Raw genomic sequence first — 15,115 nt, 5'->3', positions numbered from 1 at the left:
TACAGACAAGGCAACTAGTATCCTCCATAATTCAGTCAGAACAGGCTTCCATTAAGATCTAAACCCTAACTGGATGATATTTAATTTGTTACGAACTATGTTTCGTAAACTGCCATTTCTTTGGGGGGGGGGGGGTAATTAAATGCTTGCTTTCCCCTCTAATATCTTTTATTTTTTTTCCCCATCTTGGTGCTCCTGAAAGCCTCCAGCCATTTTCACTTACTTCCTTTGTGATAGTAAAAAAAAAAAAAAAAAAAAAAGAACACACACAACTATCTTGAGCTTAAACATGCTCGTGGAATTTGATTTGCTGAAGATTCGTTTACATTCTGTCTGTATACATTTGCTCATTTAATTAGCATTTTAGTGGTTGGGCTTAGATCTACTTTTTTCATGTGTTTTACATATTTAATCTACCGTACAAACGGTAATCTACCAAAAGCATGTAGCATGTCCACCTCAACAATGTATTCTAATTCAATATAAGGAAGGTTGTAGGGCCTATACACCTGTTTTCCTCAATATAGTCCTGTAGACACTCACTCTGCAAAATAAGATTTATTTTTTATTAACCGACTGATCACATATGCAATAAAAGCAAATCTGTGTTGCTAGCAATTAAAGAGCAGCTGGCCACACAGGTGATCAAACCAGATGATCTCATCAAACTTACAATGCTTGAATACACTTTAAGGCTTATTCAATAAGGCCCCTTTTACACTGGGGCGGGGTCGGCGGTAAAGTGCTGCTTTACCGTCGTTTTAGTGGCGGCCAGCCGCTAGCAGGGTGGTTTTAACCCCCCGCTAGCTGCCAAAAAAGGGTTAAAACCACCCGCAGAGCACCGCTATGTCGGCGGTATAGCCGCACTGCCCCATTGATTTCAATGGGCAGGAGCGGTGCATACACCGCTCCTTCACCGCTCTAAAGATGCTGCGAGCAGGACTTTTTTCAGCGTCCTGCCAATGCACCACTCCAGTGTGAAAGCCCTCGGGGCTTTCACATTGGAGAGACTGCAGCGGCTGTTTCAGGGTGCTTTGCAAGCGCTATTTTTTAGCGCTGTAGCGCCTGCAAAGCGACCCAGTGGGAAAGGGGTCTAAGAAGCAATGAGCCATCCAGCACAGTTATGGTAATCATATGTCATCTGTAATAGACAATGTATATTGTTACCCCATGCTAGAAAGCGGAATGCTTCCCTTTGTTGCAATTTGAAGTGGTAAAATATAAACAGCTCACACACATACACACACTCTGCCTGACCTTATCGACTGTAGGAAGGTCAGCATGAATGGAAACATCTTCTTTCAGGCAACAAGTAATACAGGCAGGCTTGGTCATACATGAAGGCACAATTTTCTAAGGCTTCATGTACACGGGACGTTTCTCAACCTCTCCTGAACACTGGAACATTACAGCTAGTAATAAAACGTTTAAAAACATGTGTTTAAGGGCGTTTACAAGCCATTGCGTTCAGAAGCATTTACTAAAAGATAACCTCAGGAGACCCTCCCAAATGATTAGAAAGCACTAAAAACAAGTATTTATTAACTATTTCAGCCATTCTGAGAGAGAACAGTGTGAGTAGCAGCTGAGAAAGCAGCATGCTTGTAGCTAGCTGTTATTTTTTGGTTGGTTTGTTAACCGCTTCAATACCGGGCCAATTCTGGCACTTCGCTCCTACATGTAAAAATCATCATTTTTTTGCTAGAAAATTACATAGAACCCCCAAACATTATATATGTTTTTTTAGCAAAGACCCTAGAGAATACAATGGCGGTTGTTGCAACTTTTTATCTCACACAGTATTTGCGCAGGAATTTTTCGAACGCGTTACAGTAAAGTTAGCCCAATGTTTTTGCATTTTGTGAAAGATGAAGTTACGCCGAGTAAATAGATACCTAACATGTCACGCTTCAAAATTGCACACGCTCGTGGAATGGCGCCAATGTTCGGTACTTAAAAATCCCCATAGGCGACGCTTGAAATTTTTTTACTGGTTACATGTTTTGAGTTACAGAGGAGGTCTAGGGCCAAAATTGTTGCTCTCGCTCCAACGTTCGCAGCGATACCTCACATGTATGGTTTGAACACCGTTTTCATATGTGGGCGGGACTTACGTATGCGTTCGCTTCTGCGTGCGAGCACACGGGGACAGCGGCGCTTTAAAAAAAATTTTTTTTTTATTGTTAAATTATATATTTTTTTATTTTGACACTTTTTTGAAAAAAAAAAAAAAATTGATCACTTTTATTCCTATTACAAGGAATGTAAACATCCCTTGTAATAGCAATATAACATGACAGGACCTCTTTACAGTGAGATATGGGGTCAATAAGACCCCATATCTCACTACTAGGCTGGGAAGCCTGAAATAAAAAAAAAGAAAATAAAACGATCGCCGCTTCCAAGCCGAAGCGGCGCACTTTTTTTGAATGGAGAGGCCGGGCGTGACGTCATAACATCGCGCACGGCCTCCGACGATCATAGAGACTGCGGGGACCATCTGGTCCGCCGGAAATCTCTATGATCTACATTCGGCGCCGGCGGATCCACTCTCCACCTCACCGATCGTAACGGTGAGTCGGAGCAGGCACCGGAGGGCGGCGGGAGGGGGGGGGGGGGGACGTCCCCTCTCGCCTCCCATAGGAACGATCAAGCGGTGGAACGGCCGCTATGATCGTTCCTATAGTGTAGAGATTCGCTGGCTGAAACCAGCAATATCTGAATGATGTTTGTAACTACAGGCATCATTCAGATATACCTGCTCAAAGCCAAGTGGTTAATATGGCCCCCATGATGAGCATGTGTGAGGAAATGCTCCTGATGTTGCTTTTGCGGAGGCTCCAAAGATGTAGAAAATTGCGTGAGAGGACCTCGCTAGTTCATTGCTACTGGACACATCCATTGATGGCTTAACGCATGTATACTTTCTAATATCCATGTTCAGCGGCGCAATTACCCAGAGAATTTTTAAAATTTTACACGCATGTCAATTGCCATCTTTGACGTTCTCTTGGAAAAGGTTAGACCCCGTCTAGTTCGCATGGACAAGAACATGAGGAACGTGTCTGTTGGTGACTCAACTTTAGCGTCAAGTAATGCAAGTCCTGTATTTTACAGCATAATTGGCTGATGAGGGGAATATCACATGGTAGATCAAGCTTGTAGGCAGTGATAATTGAGTTTTTTGGTGTGTTTTTAGCATTTTCCAGGCTCAAAAGTAATAAATAAAAATGTTTCCCTTTAAAAATGCTTCTAGACGAAAAACGCGCCTAAACACGGGTAGCTGCGTTTGGCACTTGAAATGCCTCTAAACTCAGCTTCTGAACGCATTTTTTTGGGTTCCAAAAAAGGCCTCTAAACTCAACTGCCTAGAAACGACTATAAATGAACCTGTGTACATGTACTGATAAGATAACATACAGGAGAGTTCAGGAGCTGTTAAAAAAAAAAAGCCCAACTGCTCCTAAACGTCTGTTTACCAGCAGCAATGTACATGAGGCCTAAGATGTCGAATGGATGGAGCATTTTGCTTTGCTTCTTCACAGCAGCGTTAATTTTGACATCAAATTTCGATTTAGTTTTAGTCTTTGGACTAAAATGCCATTTTAGTTTTACTCCTATTTAAGCCATCTGAATTGCTTTAGTCGTATTTTAGTTGACTAAAATCTAATGTGTTTAGGTCAATCTGAATGCATTATTTAAGCATTTCTTTAGAATTACCAAACTCATTATATACTCCAGGAGTAAAAATCTAACAATAGGTTATTTCTGGTATTAGGCTACTTTCACACTGGGGCCGAACCGAGCATTAGCGATAAAGCGCCGCTCGTTTAAGCGGTGCTTTAGCGCTGTTTAAGACGCACTTTACGGCGGAAGGCGGCTTAAAAGAGGGCATATAGCAGCGCTTCTGAAGTGCTGCCTATTCATTTCACTGGGCAGGATGTACAGCGCTCCCAAACCGCCCCAAAAAGGTGCTGCTTGCAGGACTTTTTCTAACGGCACGCAAGTGCACCGCCCCAGTAGGAAAGAACTCAGGCTTTCACATTCGGGCAGCATAGGAGGCAGTTTTCAGGCGCTTTACAGGCACCATTTCTAGCGCTAAAACGCCTGAAATCAGTGTGAAAGGGGTCTTAAGGTTTGAGTATGCGCTACAGACACAGATTAAGCTGCTGTAACATAGAACATTTTTATAAATAAAACCAAAAGTTTCATAAACAAATATATTGCTTTTTGACAAGCAGGAGTACTACTTGAAAATATAAAAGAACCAAAAAACTGTAAACTCAATTGACTGTAATGTCATCGTACATATTACCTGAATATATATTACCAACATTGAATATTAAGCAAAAAAAAAAAAAAAGAGAAAAGCCTTTTTCCTTATAGCAGCTTAGCAGATGCCCCCTACTTAATTTTATGTGATAGTGCAGTGTTAATTTTCAATTTAGTTTTAGTCATAGTCTTAACTAAAATGCCATTTTAGTTTTAGTCGGACGAAAATATTTCAGTCTACTAAATTAACACTGCTTCACAGAAAAGTATTAAATAGCCACATGAGCACATTATGCCAAGTCAGAATTCACCAAAAAATAAGAACGTATCTGTACAACCAGGAAGAGTGTAAAAACTTAGACTAATTTTTCAACACCAAGATAAAAATGATTAAAATTCACACACATTCTCAAAAGTTCAGTATATCAAACGTCCCGTGTACATTAAAGCCTTACAAATCGAATATCTTTACAGGAAGAAGAGTAGTAACAGAAAGGCATCAGAATATGGAAAAATCACAGGTAAAGCCACCTACCTATAGGAGCAGATACTATTACAGTTATTTTTCACAATCCTCCAGACACAAAACCACCAGCTTGAAATAAAACAAGAAATCTCCTACTCTATGGGTATAGTAAGCCATCGGAAAGCAATAGCATTTAACCCTTGCACTTTACAGATGACACAAATGTGCTTTCCTTATAGCCAGAGATATGATAAGACATTTTTTACAGTTATCAATTTGTAAGAAACTCATCTAGTATCATAAAACATCTTCCAAAGTCCAACACAGTGTTTATAGCTTTAGATGGTACTTTATGGTGAACAATTACTATGGGCACCCAGCAATCAAAGCAGGGAAGAGCAACCTTTGGCATTGTGCTAGCTGTTGCACTACTTTCAGATGTTACCTGGGACAATTAGGTGGAGCCATAGCAAACAAAAATCCTAAAATTTCTGGTTTACAGTTAGCCCTCATGCACACTGGACGTTTTTACAGCTGCGGTTTTTGGCTTCAGACATTTTTTTCTACAGTCAAACTCTCCAGCATGTTAGTCTATGTGTCCATGCACACATATGCTGTTATCAATGGTTTTTGGCTGGAGTGTTTTTTAGCTACAAAAAAAAAAAAAAAAAAAAACTAATGCGTTCTGAGAGGAGTTTTTCAGCTGTAAAAACGCTCTAACGCTGAAAAACGCAGATAAAACGTATATATATATATATATATATATATATACACATATATATATATATATATATATATATATATATATATATATATATATATATATATATATATATATATCAAAAAACACCCTAAACACTAAAAAAACGCTATTGCAAACATGCGGAAAAACTCACTTGCAAAGCTACTGGCGTTTTTATAACGTTATTAGAATGCCCAGTGTGCATGAGGCCTAATAGTTCACACACCAAGACACTGATGATCAGAAAGATTAAATAGACAGATAATCAAACCCAATGCTAAATAAACTAATACATTATGTATGGAATGCAGCGTTCTTTATGCTTTCCAAATTTATTAAGTCCAAGTACACAATAATGGAGATTTCACAGATTTTCAAACAAGGGGCATATACTTAAAGCGGTGAATGTTAATGAAGGAGAATTTTTCACTGTAATTTCCAAGACGATACTTTAATGAAAAGTAGATGGAAAGATCTGGCATTTTTGACAACATCCAAACTTCACCAAAAGAATTGCCAGACCAAAGGAAAACCACAGATTCCACCTTTCTTCTATGATTTGTAAATGATCCCTTCTGTACAAATCTTTTGCTCCCTATGTTCTTTCTTGCCCCTCTTTACTAGGTGTGCCACAAAGCTGATAAATTTAGCCATCTGGCTGTTGAGGCAGCTGGAAGGTCTGCATTTATAAATGTTTTGCTATGTACATAGGCTAAACAGTCCATACTGCTTCCTTAGCAATAAGGGCCCTTTCACACTGGGGCGGTTTGCAGGCGCTATTCCGCTAATAATAGCGACTGCAAACCGACCCGAAAGTGCCGCTGCTTTGTCTCCAGTGTGAAAGCCCCAAAGGTTCACACTGGAGCGGTGCGCTGGCAGGACAGGAAAAAAAGTCCTGCTAGCAGCATCTTTGGAGCGGTGAAGGAGCGGAGTGTATATCGCTCCTGCCCATTGAAATCAATGGGACAGTGCGGCTATACCGCTGGCAAAGCGCCTCTGCAGAGGCGCTTTGCAGTGGTTTTTAACCATTTCTCGCCCGCTAGCGGGGGGTAAAACCGCCCCGCTAGCGGCCGAATAGCGACGGTAAAGTTTTACCGCCGACGCCGCCCTAGTGTGAAAGGGCCCTAAAGCAAGAATGTATAGAAAAAAAAAAAGAAAAAGGGAAGTCCACTGCCAGGTAATGTGGATTCTGATGACTGGTTGACAGATGGCCAGTAGATGGGACTATACTAGCATTTAAGCATGAGCATATGCATGCTCTATAGAAGCTTAAAATTTAGCAACAGCCAAAACTTTTCTTTGTTTCGTCTGAATGGAGTGGAAAAGGGTCCTGCTGAGTTTTTAATTTCCGTCTATGTTTCGGGATTTAAAAGTGTTACTAAAGCCACAACAGTAAAATCAGTCTGTGTATGCAGTAAAGCATGCTTGTTATACTCACTGTGGCTAAGGGGTTAATCCTTTGCATTGTTTAAAAAGGCTGTTTGACCCTGTCTTCTCTGCTCCTCCCTTTCTTCTACAGTCCTCAAACCATCTCCTGATAGAACAGAGCCTTGGGGACAAGTTGCACATGCTCAGTTTGGTGTGTATTGCTAGAGAGGTGAATAAAGTGATTTATTGTAGTAATAGATACACTGAATAAATATTTACCAGATAGGATATATAAATGAATACAAATGTGTTCTAAAACATCTAAATAAAGTGACAATGTGCAATATGTAATATTAATAAATGAAGCATAAATCTAATACTCCTAAAACATGCAGTGTGTACTTCAAAAGTGTCCTTACATAGAATCATGTGAAAAAAAGTGTCTGACACCTTCCATGAGGGAAAGCCAAAGCCGTAAAATCATAATGAATATTTAAAAAAACAAAAATTGAAAAATGAAATAAATACATAAATAATGATGCAAAATATATAATAAATTGCAAAAGTGTTAATAAATGTTCAAGTCCTCTTAAAGTGAATGAATAAATGGATATAATTCTGTTTCTATCAAGATTGATCGAGAGGGTGATCCAGAAGTAATCCTGCTATGGCTTCTTTAATATTAAAGTCTCCCAAAACTCTCACCTCAATGCTATGGAAAACAAGCAATCACCATCAGAGCTCTCCACTGGCCTCCATGGGTGGGCAGATGTAACAGTGCGCCTCCTATGGGCACAACGATTCGCTCCAAGATCGCAATGGTATGAGGAGGTACCTCAGTGTGAGATAGGGGACAAAATACAGAAACCTCCAATAGTGCAATATGTCGGGGCAAAAAACGTCTTTATTAAAACAGAGTAAAGTGGACTCTTACACAGTACCAATAAAAAACAGCACAGGGAACAAATTTGGCGTTGTTCCTAGCCTTCTCACGTTACTTCCGGTTGTGGCTATCCCGGCCAATCCAAAAGGGATTTTGTGATTAGCAGTGCCCATGGAGCGGGCTGGCAGCTCTGCTCCTTCTCTCAGTGCAGCCGAGCGATGTGCAGGGAGGGAGGCAGGCAGAGGCAGACAGCCAGGAGAGGACTCGAGCCTGCTATAAAGTGGTGTGGGGAGAAGCTCTATAGTGCAGGCATCTCCTTTTAAACCTCCGGCCAGCAATGCATATTTTACAGTGGAGGGGAAGGGGCGTCTGATTGGGACAGGCACTGGCTTGTGTACAGTGTGTTGCTCAGCCAATATAGCAGGCATCACAGACCTGCCAATCGGTAGTGCAGGTCTGTGTGTGTGTGTGTGTGATTGCAGAGATGTTCAGTGGAGTACATGTGCTTGGGGGGGGGGTGCAGAGACTTTCTGAAGGATACAGAAGCGTACAGAACTGTGCTGGGGGTGCAGAGCCAACTGGGGGTAACAAAGCCATGCTGGGGAGTACAAAGATGTCTGGGGGTGCAGAGGTGTGCTGGGATACAAAGGTTTGCTGGGGTTACAGAGGTGTACTTGGGGATACATATGAGGGGTGCAGAGGATTATGGGGGGGGGTGGAAGTGTGCTGGGGGCTGTTAAGGTGTGGAAGGGGGTGCAAAAATGTGTGTGGGGGTGCAGAGATGAGAAAGGGGGTACAAGGATAAAATGTGGATATGGAGATGTGCTGGGAGTTCAGAGGCATTCTGGGAGTGCAGAGATGTCCAAAAAGGTACAAAAGCATGCTGGGGGTACAGAGAGTACAGGGGTGTTCTGGGTGTACAAAGATGTGCTGAGGGGTTACGGAGGTGTGCTGTGCTATTTATGGAGCAGTAAACTATAATATTTGTGGAGCAACTGTAATGTAAACTGCACTTTCACTTGTGTAGAAAAAAAATCCTTTACATTTTAAATGGGGGGGGGGGGGGGGTTCCTTAAGAAACAAAAAAGTTAAATCTAGCCAGGTACTTATACATTTGTGTATGCTGCAGCTCTCATACACAAACACTGGTTGTTTATCAGCCTTCCCTCCCTTCTTGGCCATTTCACAGAAAACTTTCTATTCTGTAAATCATTTACAAAATACAAGTGCATCGCCAAGGAGGAATGGAGCAGATATGTGACATTACTTCCACATATGAGAGTCGTAGTGGACCAGAAGTACAGCACTAGTTGTAGTATCTTGAATGAATTACACAGTCAATAACTGGACTAGAGGTAACTTTTTTTTACGGATTTTAGAAATGTTTAAAACGTTCCAATTTAGAGTTCCAATTTAACATGGCAGTTTATAGAAAAGGAGAACTGTGAAATTGATTACAGCCCAAGATTCCTGCCCAGTGCTTGATTTAAGCTCTATTTTAACCACTGGTATTTGCACAGTACCACGTACATTATTAAACATACGACGGCACAAATATTTGCATTGGTACAAAGAAGATTACCCAATTTAAATTAAAACACACGGTCAACTTAGGAATTATTCACTGCAAAAATATTCATACGTGAACTGCTAAATTTGGTAAAACAGTAAAGAGCAGCCCACACATTCTGACAGTAGTGTTCTGTATTTAATAGGTCAAGCGACAAAAAGCTTCTCTTCCCTATTGACTCAAACATTAACATTACAAATCTTCAATTGAAATATGCATTTATCCTTGCATAACCATAACTAGGCAAACGATTACACCTACAAACAAAAAATGAGCAACCTTTCAGTTATGCCAATCGACTTATGAGCTTTTTGCTTCACCTGGGCACAGTGACAAAGACTTAAGTATGCATTACCTAAACTCAAAAGTTTTTTTTTTTATTTTATTTTGGAGAGCGTAGCAAGTCATTAGAAACTCTGACAGGTTGTTTTTTGTTGTCTGTGTCCCATTGGGGAGAATGCCTCTAATTCCCTGTCCAACAGACACAACAGGTAATAGATCTGCAAGAAAATGGAACAGATACCACCAATGGAAGATTTCCCTGTGTGTCTTGTTCCAGTAAAGTCTGGATGTCACACCACTTTCTTTCCTGGAGAGTAGGGATGAGCCGAACACCCCCCTGTTCGGTTCGCACCAGAACATGCGAACAGGAAAAAAGTTAGTTCGAACACGCGAACACCGTTAAAGTCTATGGGACACGAACATGAATAATCAAAAGTGCTAATTTTAAAGGCTTATATGCAAGTTATTGTCATAAAAAGTGTTTGGGGACCTGGGTCCTGCCCCAGGGGACATGGATCAATGCAAAAAAAAGTTTTAAAAACGTCCATTTTTTCAGAAGCAGTGATTTTAATAATGCTTAAAGTCAAACAATAAAAGTGTAATATCCCTTTAAATTTTGTACCTGGGGGGTGTCTATACAGGGGCGCATGTTTTCCGTGTTTAGAACAGTCTGACAGCAAAATGACATTTCAAAAGGAAAAAAGCCATTTAAAACTACTCTGCCGGTCCGACAATACACATAGAAGTTCGTTGATAAAAAACGGCATGGGAATTCCCCACAGGGGAACCCCGAACCAAAATTAAAAAAAAAAAAAAAAAGACGTGGGGGTCCCCCTAAATTCCATACCAGGCCCTTCAGGTCTGGTATGGATTTTAAGGGGAACCCCGCGCAAAAAAAAAATAAACGGCGTGGGGTCCCCCCAAAAATCCATACCAGACCCTTATCCGAGCACGCAACCTGGCAGGCCGCAGGAAAAGAGGGGGGGACGAGAGAGCTCCCCCCCCCTCCTGAACCGTACCAGGCCACATGCCCTCAACACCTTGTCCCCATGTTGATGAGGACAAGGGCCTCATCCCCACAACCCTGGCCGGTGGTTGTGGGGGTCTGCGGGCGGGGGGCTGATCGGAATCTGGAAGCCCCCTTTAACAAGGGGACCTACAGATCCCGGCCCCCCCCTGTGTGAAATGGTAAGGGGGTACAAAAGTAGCCCTACCATTTCACAAAAAAAAAAAATGTTAAAAATAACAAGAGACAGTTTTTGACAATTCCTTTATTTAAATGCTTCTTCTTTCTTCTATCTTCCTTCATCTTCTTCTTCTTCTGGTTCTTCTTCCGGCATCTCCTCCGCGGCGTCTTCTATCTTCTTCTCCTCGGGCCGCTCCGCACCCATGGCAAGGGGGGAGGCTCCCACTCTTCTCTTCATCTTTTCTTCTCCGGGCCGCTCCGCACCCATGCTGTGTGACGGCGTCTCCTCGTCTGACGGTTCTTAAATAACGGGGGGCGGGTCCACCCGGTGACCCCGCCCCCCCTCTGACGTCACGGGGAATGCCACAGGGAAGTCCCGTCATGTCCTGTGCGTCAGACGGGGCGGGGTCACCGGGTGGCACCGCCCCCCGTTATTTAAGAACCGTCAGAAGAGGAGACGCCGTCACACAGCGGGAGCCTCCCCCCATGCCAGCATGGGTGCGGAGCGGCCCGGAGAAGAAAAGAAGAAAGAAGAAAGAAGAAAGAAGAAAGAAGAAAGAAGAAAGAAGAAAGAAGAAAGAAGAAAGAAGAAAGAAGAAAGAAGAAAGAAGAAGGGAATTGTCAAAAACTGTCTCTTGTCATTTTTAACATTTTTGACAGTTTTTTAGTGAAATGGTAGGGGTACTTGTACCCCCTTAACATTTCACACGGGGGGGGCGTGATCTGGGGGTCCCCTTGTTAAAGGGGGCTTCCAGATTCCGATAAGCCCCCCGCCCGCAGACCCCCACAATCACCGGCCAGGGTTGTGGGAATGAGGCCCTTGTCCTCATCAACATGGGGACAAGGTGTTTTGGGGGGCTACCCCAAAGCACCCTCCCAATGTTGAGGGCAAGTGGCCTGGTACGGTTCAGGAGGGGGGGCGCTCTCTCGTCCCCCCCTCTTTTCCTGCGGCCTGCCAGGTTGCGTGCTCGGATAAGGGTCTGGTATGGATTTTTGGGGGGACCCCACGCCGTTTTTTTTTTTTTGGCACGGGGTTCCCCTTAAAATCCATACCAGACCTGAAGGGTCTGGTATGGAATTTAGGGGGACCCTCACGTCATTTTTTTTTATTTTGGCCGGGGTTCCCCTTAATATCCATACCAGACCTGAAGGGCCTGGTATGGAATTTAGGGGGACCCCCACGTCTTTTTTTTAAATTATGGTTCGGGGATCCCCTGTGGGGAATTCCCATGCCGTTTTTACCAATTTACTTCTATGTGTATTGTCGGACCGGCAATGCAATAGCCGCGAGTAGTTTTAAATGGCTTTTTTCCTTTCAAATGTCATTTTGCTGTCAGACTGTTCTAAACACGGGAAACATGCGCCCCTTTACAGGCATACTATAGACACCCCCCAGGTACGAAATTTAAAGGGATATTACACTTTTATTGTTTGACTTTAAGCATTATTAAAATCACTGCTCCTGAAAAACGGCCATTTTTAAAACTTTTTTTTGCATTGATCCATGTCCCCTGGGGCAGGACCCAGGTCCCCAAACACTTTTTATGACAATAACTTGCATATAAGCCTTTAAAATTAGCACTTTTGATTTCTCCCATAGACTTTTAAAGGGTGTACCGCGGCATTCGAATTTGCCGTGAACACCCCAAATTGTTTGCTGTTCGCCGAACTTGCGAACAGCCAATGTTCGAGTCGAACATGTGTTCGACTCGAACTCGAAGCTCATCCCTACCGGAGAGAATGGTTACAATACAGGTTTAAACATTTCTTAACTCCAGGGGTCGCCAAAGGGCAAGTTTACTGTTCTTCAGACTTTAGGGGGCTGAAGTGTGGAGTGGGATGTCCTGTCCATCAGTGGGGTAAACAATGTCCCATATTTAGGATTAGGGGGAGAAATAGTGCCCTTCTTTTAGAGTCTTTAAGAGGAATAGTGCCCCAAAAAAAGGCAAGCAAAGGGCCACAGTTTGGATACCCCTGCTCTACTCTATTCAAAGCTTAAAAGAGAAGTATGGCCAAAGCTTTTTGGCCATACTTCTCACATGAGCCACAAAAGTGCACTTACTTGCTTCAGGCTCTGGAAGGATCCTAACCATATTGTCAAGATCCACCCAGATGCCTGATCAGCAGCTGGCTGCCTCAAAGCAATGCCGCTGAGAGGCTGAGTCAGCTGCTCATGTGATCGCTCAGTTCTTGGGCTTAGGGCTGGCGGGGGCTGCTGCAGCATCAGACTGATGCTGCAGCATCAGACTGATGCTGCAGCATGAAGGAGAGTATGTGTGTTTGTTTAAAAAAAAAAAAAAATAACCCTTCTCCTTTAAAGCTAAACAGCTAAATATACAGATGAAATCATTATAGGAGAGCTATTTTACCTGCCATAGGATTTGTACTTCTGTCCATCCAGGCCTGCTATAGCACACAGCACAGCACGGCCCTGTCTCGCAGAGATGGGGACCTGATCTTTCTCTGCTGCAGTTTCATTTTGGCTTACGGGGTCTCCTCCTCAACTTGATTGGACAATAAAAAGAAAAGCAGACCACAGTTCATCCCCACTTTACGTTTAAAATTAGCATCCAATGTGATAGACCCACCCAAGGTGGTGTGTATGTTCTTGGACCAAGTGTTTTTTAGACTCCATCATGGGAGGGATCTGAGTGGTTTGACATTCTGTGGTATAGACAAAATTGAGGGACATTGGAGAGGAGGTAACCTTAAGCGGGCCATCTCTCGAAACGAGACCCAGTGGATTAATCATTTAAGATTTTCTGCCAAATTGGTAATATTGGTTTTAATAGATTTTTTTTCTTTTTAATGCCATTAACATGTAAATTTGTAAATTTCATATCCATCCACTTTTTTATTCTTTTTTTTTAGTCTTTCAATTTTTCATTTATATTTATGTTTATTCTGCACCCCCCAAACCCCCCCCCGTTATTAATTTTTTTTTTTCAGTTTATATATATATTGTTTTTTAAATTTTTTAGGTTATTACTTTATTTGCATAATTTTCAAACATTTCTTTGTAGGTTATTATATTGCATTTATTTCCTTATAGTGAAGCGCTGCATGACATTTACATATTTATATTAAAAACATTTTTTTTAAAAACGTATTAAACCACTTTATATATTCAAAAGAATGATTGATATCCCAGTGAAGCAGTCCATGTGTGTATAACATCTATTATTGAAAAAATAGTTCATTTATCACAGTGTATAAAACAATCCACCGCTGTCCCAACTGAGATCAATACTTGTGTATCCTTCACCAGCCAAATTGCCTGCTCACCTCACAGATGAGTAAAAGACGTATAATGGTCACTCCTTTCCTCTCCTTCACGCCACAACAGCTGATCCTCCTATGCTCTCCAAGCAGTGTGCTCACGCTGACAGCTTCACAGAGATTAAATCAAGGCAGTTTCTCCTTTCCTCACTGCTTGTAGCTCAGCTCAGCTTCTCTTTCAAATCGATCATTAGCATGTAATCACCTCATACAGCTCTGCTCCACTTCTCTCAAAACAATTGCACCTCCACTTTCTGTGCACTGTGGAAGACCAGACACAGTGAACGCAGGGTCCTGCGCCTAGCAACACTTGATCTTTAGGTGGAGAAGATCCTCTAAGTAGGACTGTGGAGTGCTGGTGGAAGATAGTAGGAAGGGGCATGGCTTTGGTCTTGGTGGATATAGGATGGTTTCCAGAGAACTGACTTATACCTCATACAGCATTCATGCACATGAGTAGCTGTTGGAACCATGGCCAGACTTTGTCCTGTTGGCCTGCTGAAGATGCCAAGGCCAGAATGTCAATTATGGCACACCTGCCCTCAGGATCCTGCAACAGCCTGAAGGAAATGCTGGGACTTTCCTTCCGTCCTGAAGATGCCAATCCTGGATACTGCTATTATGGACTCTGCCAAATATGGACTCCTTTCTGTGCAGGTATGCTGGAGCAGCCACAAGAATGAGCTAGGGAATAGAGACTGCACTTTATGTTGGAATGTCCTGTTAACTTATTCTTCAGTAAAGCTTTTGAAACTTTGCCTTCGCCAGGTCTGGTATACCTTGTGTATACCAGCTTAGAAACTGAACATGCTTGCTGAATTTTTTTTTTTTTTAAATACTTTGGAAGCCCTGACTTCCTGGGACATCCAGAAAACTTAATTTCCCATTATGCTATGCTTTACTGCATCATAGAATAGGGCGTGCCTGAGGTCAGAAACTTGACAAATTCCACACTTTTATTGATATCCACAAATATGTACGCAAGTTGAATGTTCGAGATATTTACTTGCCAACCCAGTAGCCAACCATTATAGTTTGGCTAGTTTCCTAATCTATCAACATCTTCA

At 42.3% G+C, this 15,115-nt stretch overlaps 1 protein-coding gene across 5 annotated transcripts in view; it reads right to left on the bottom strand.

The window, feature by feature from the left end:
- SLC41A2 (solute carrier family 41 member 2) overlaps window positions 1-15,115 on the bottom strand; it is a 192,275-nt gene that overhangs the window by 116,705 nt on the left and 60,455 nt on the right. For 2 of the 5 annotated variants that reach the window (XM_073620285.1, XM_073620287.1), the window contains exon 2: window positions 6,919-7,069. The exons of 2 other annotated variants lie outside the window; for them this stretch is intronic. The gene's annotated coding sequence lies outside the window, so the exon portion shown is untranslated. Of the gene's footprint in view, window positions 1-6,918; window positions 7,070-7,553; window positions 7,684-15,115 lie in introns of all 5 variants that reach the window. One more of the 5 variants, XM_073620286.1, reaches the window with a different exon arrangement.

The sequence above is a fragment of the Aquarana catesbeiana genome, linkage group LG03 (genome assembly GCF_042186555.1).
Source record: "Aquarana catesbeiana isolate 2022-GZ linkage group LG03, ASM4218655v1, whole genome shotgun sequence".
Lineage (NCBI taxonomy): Eukaryota > Metazoa > Chordata > Amphibia > Anura > Ranidae > Aquarana > Aquarana catesbeiana.
This window is presented reverse-complemented; position numbering and strand designations above follow the sequence as displayed.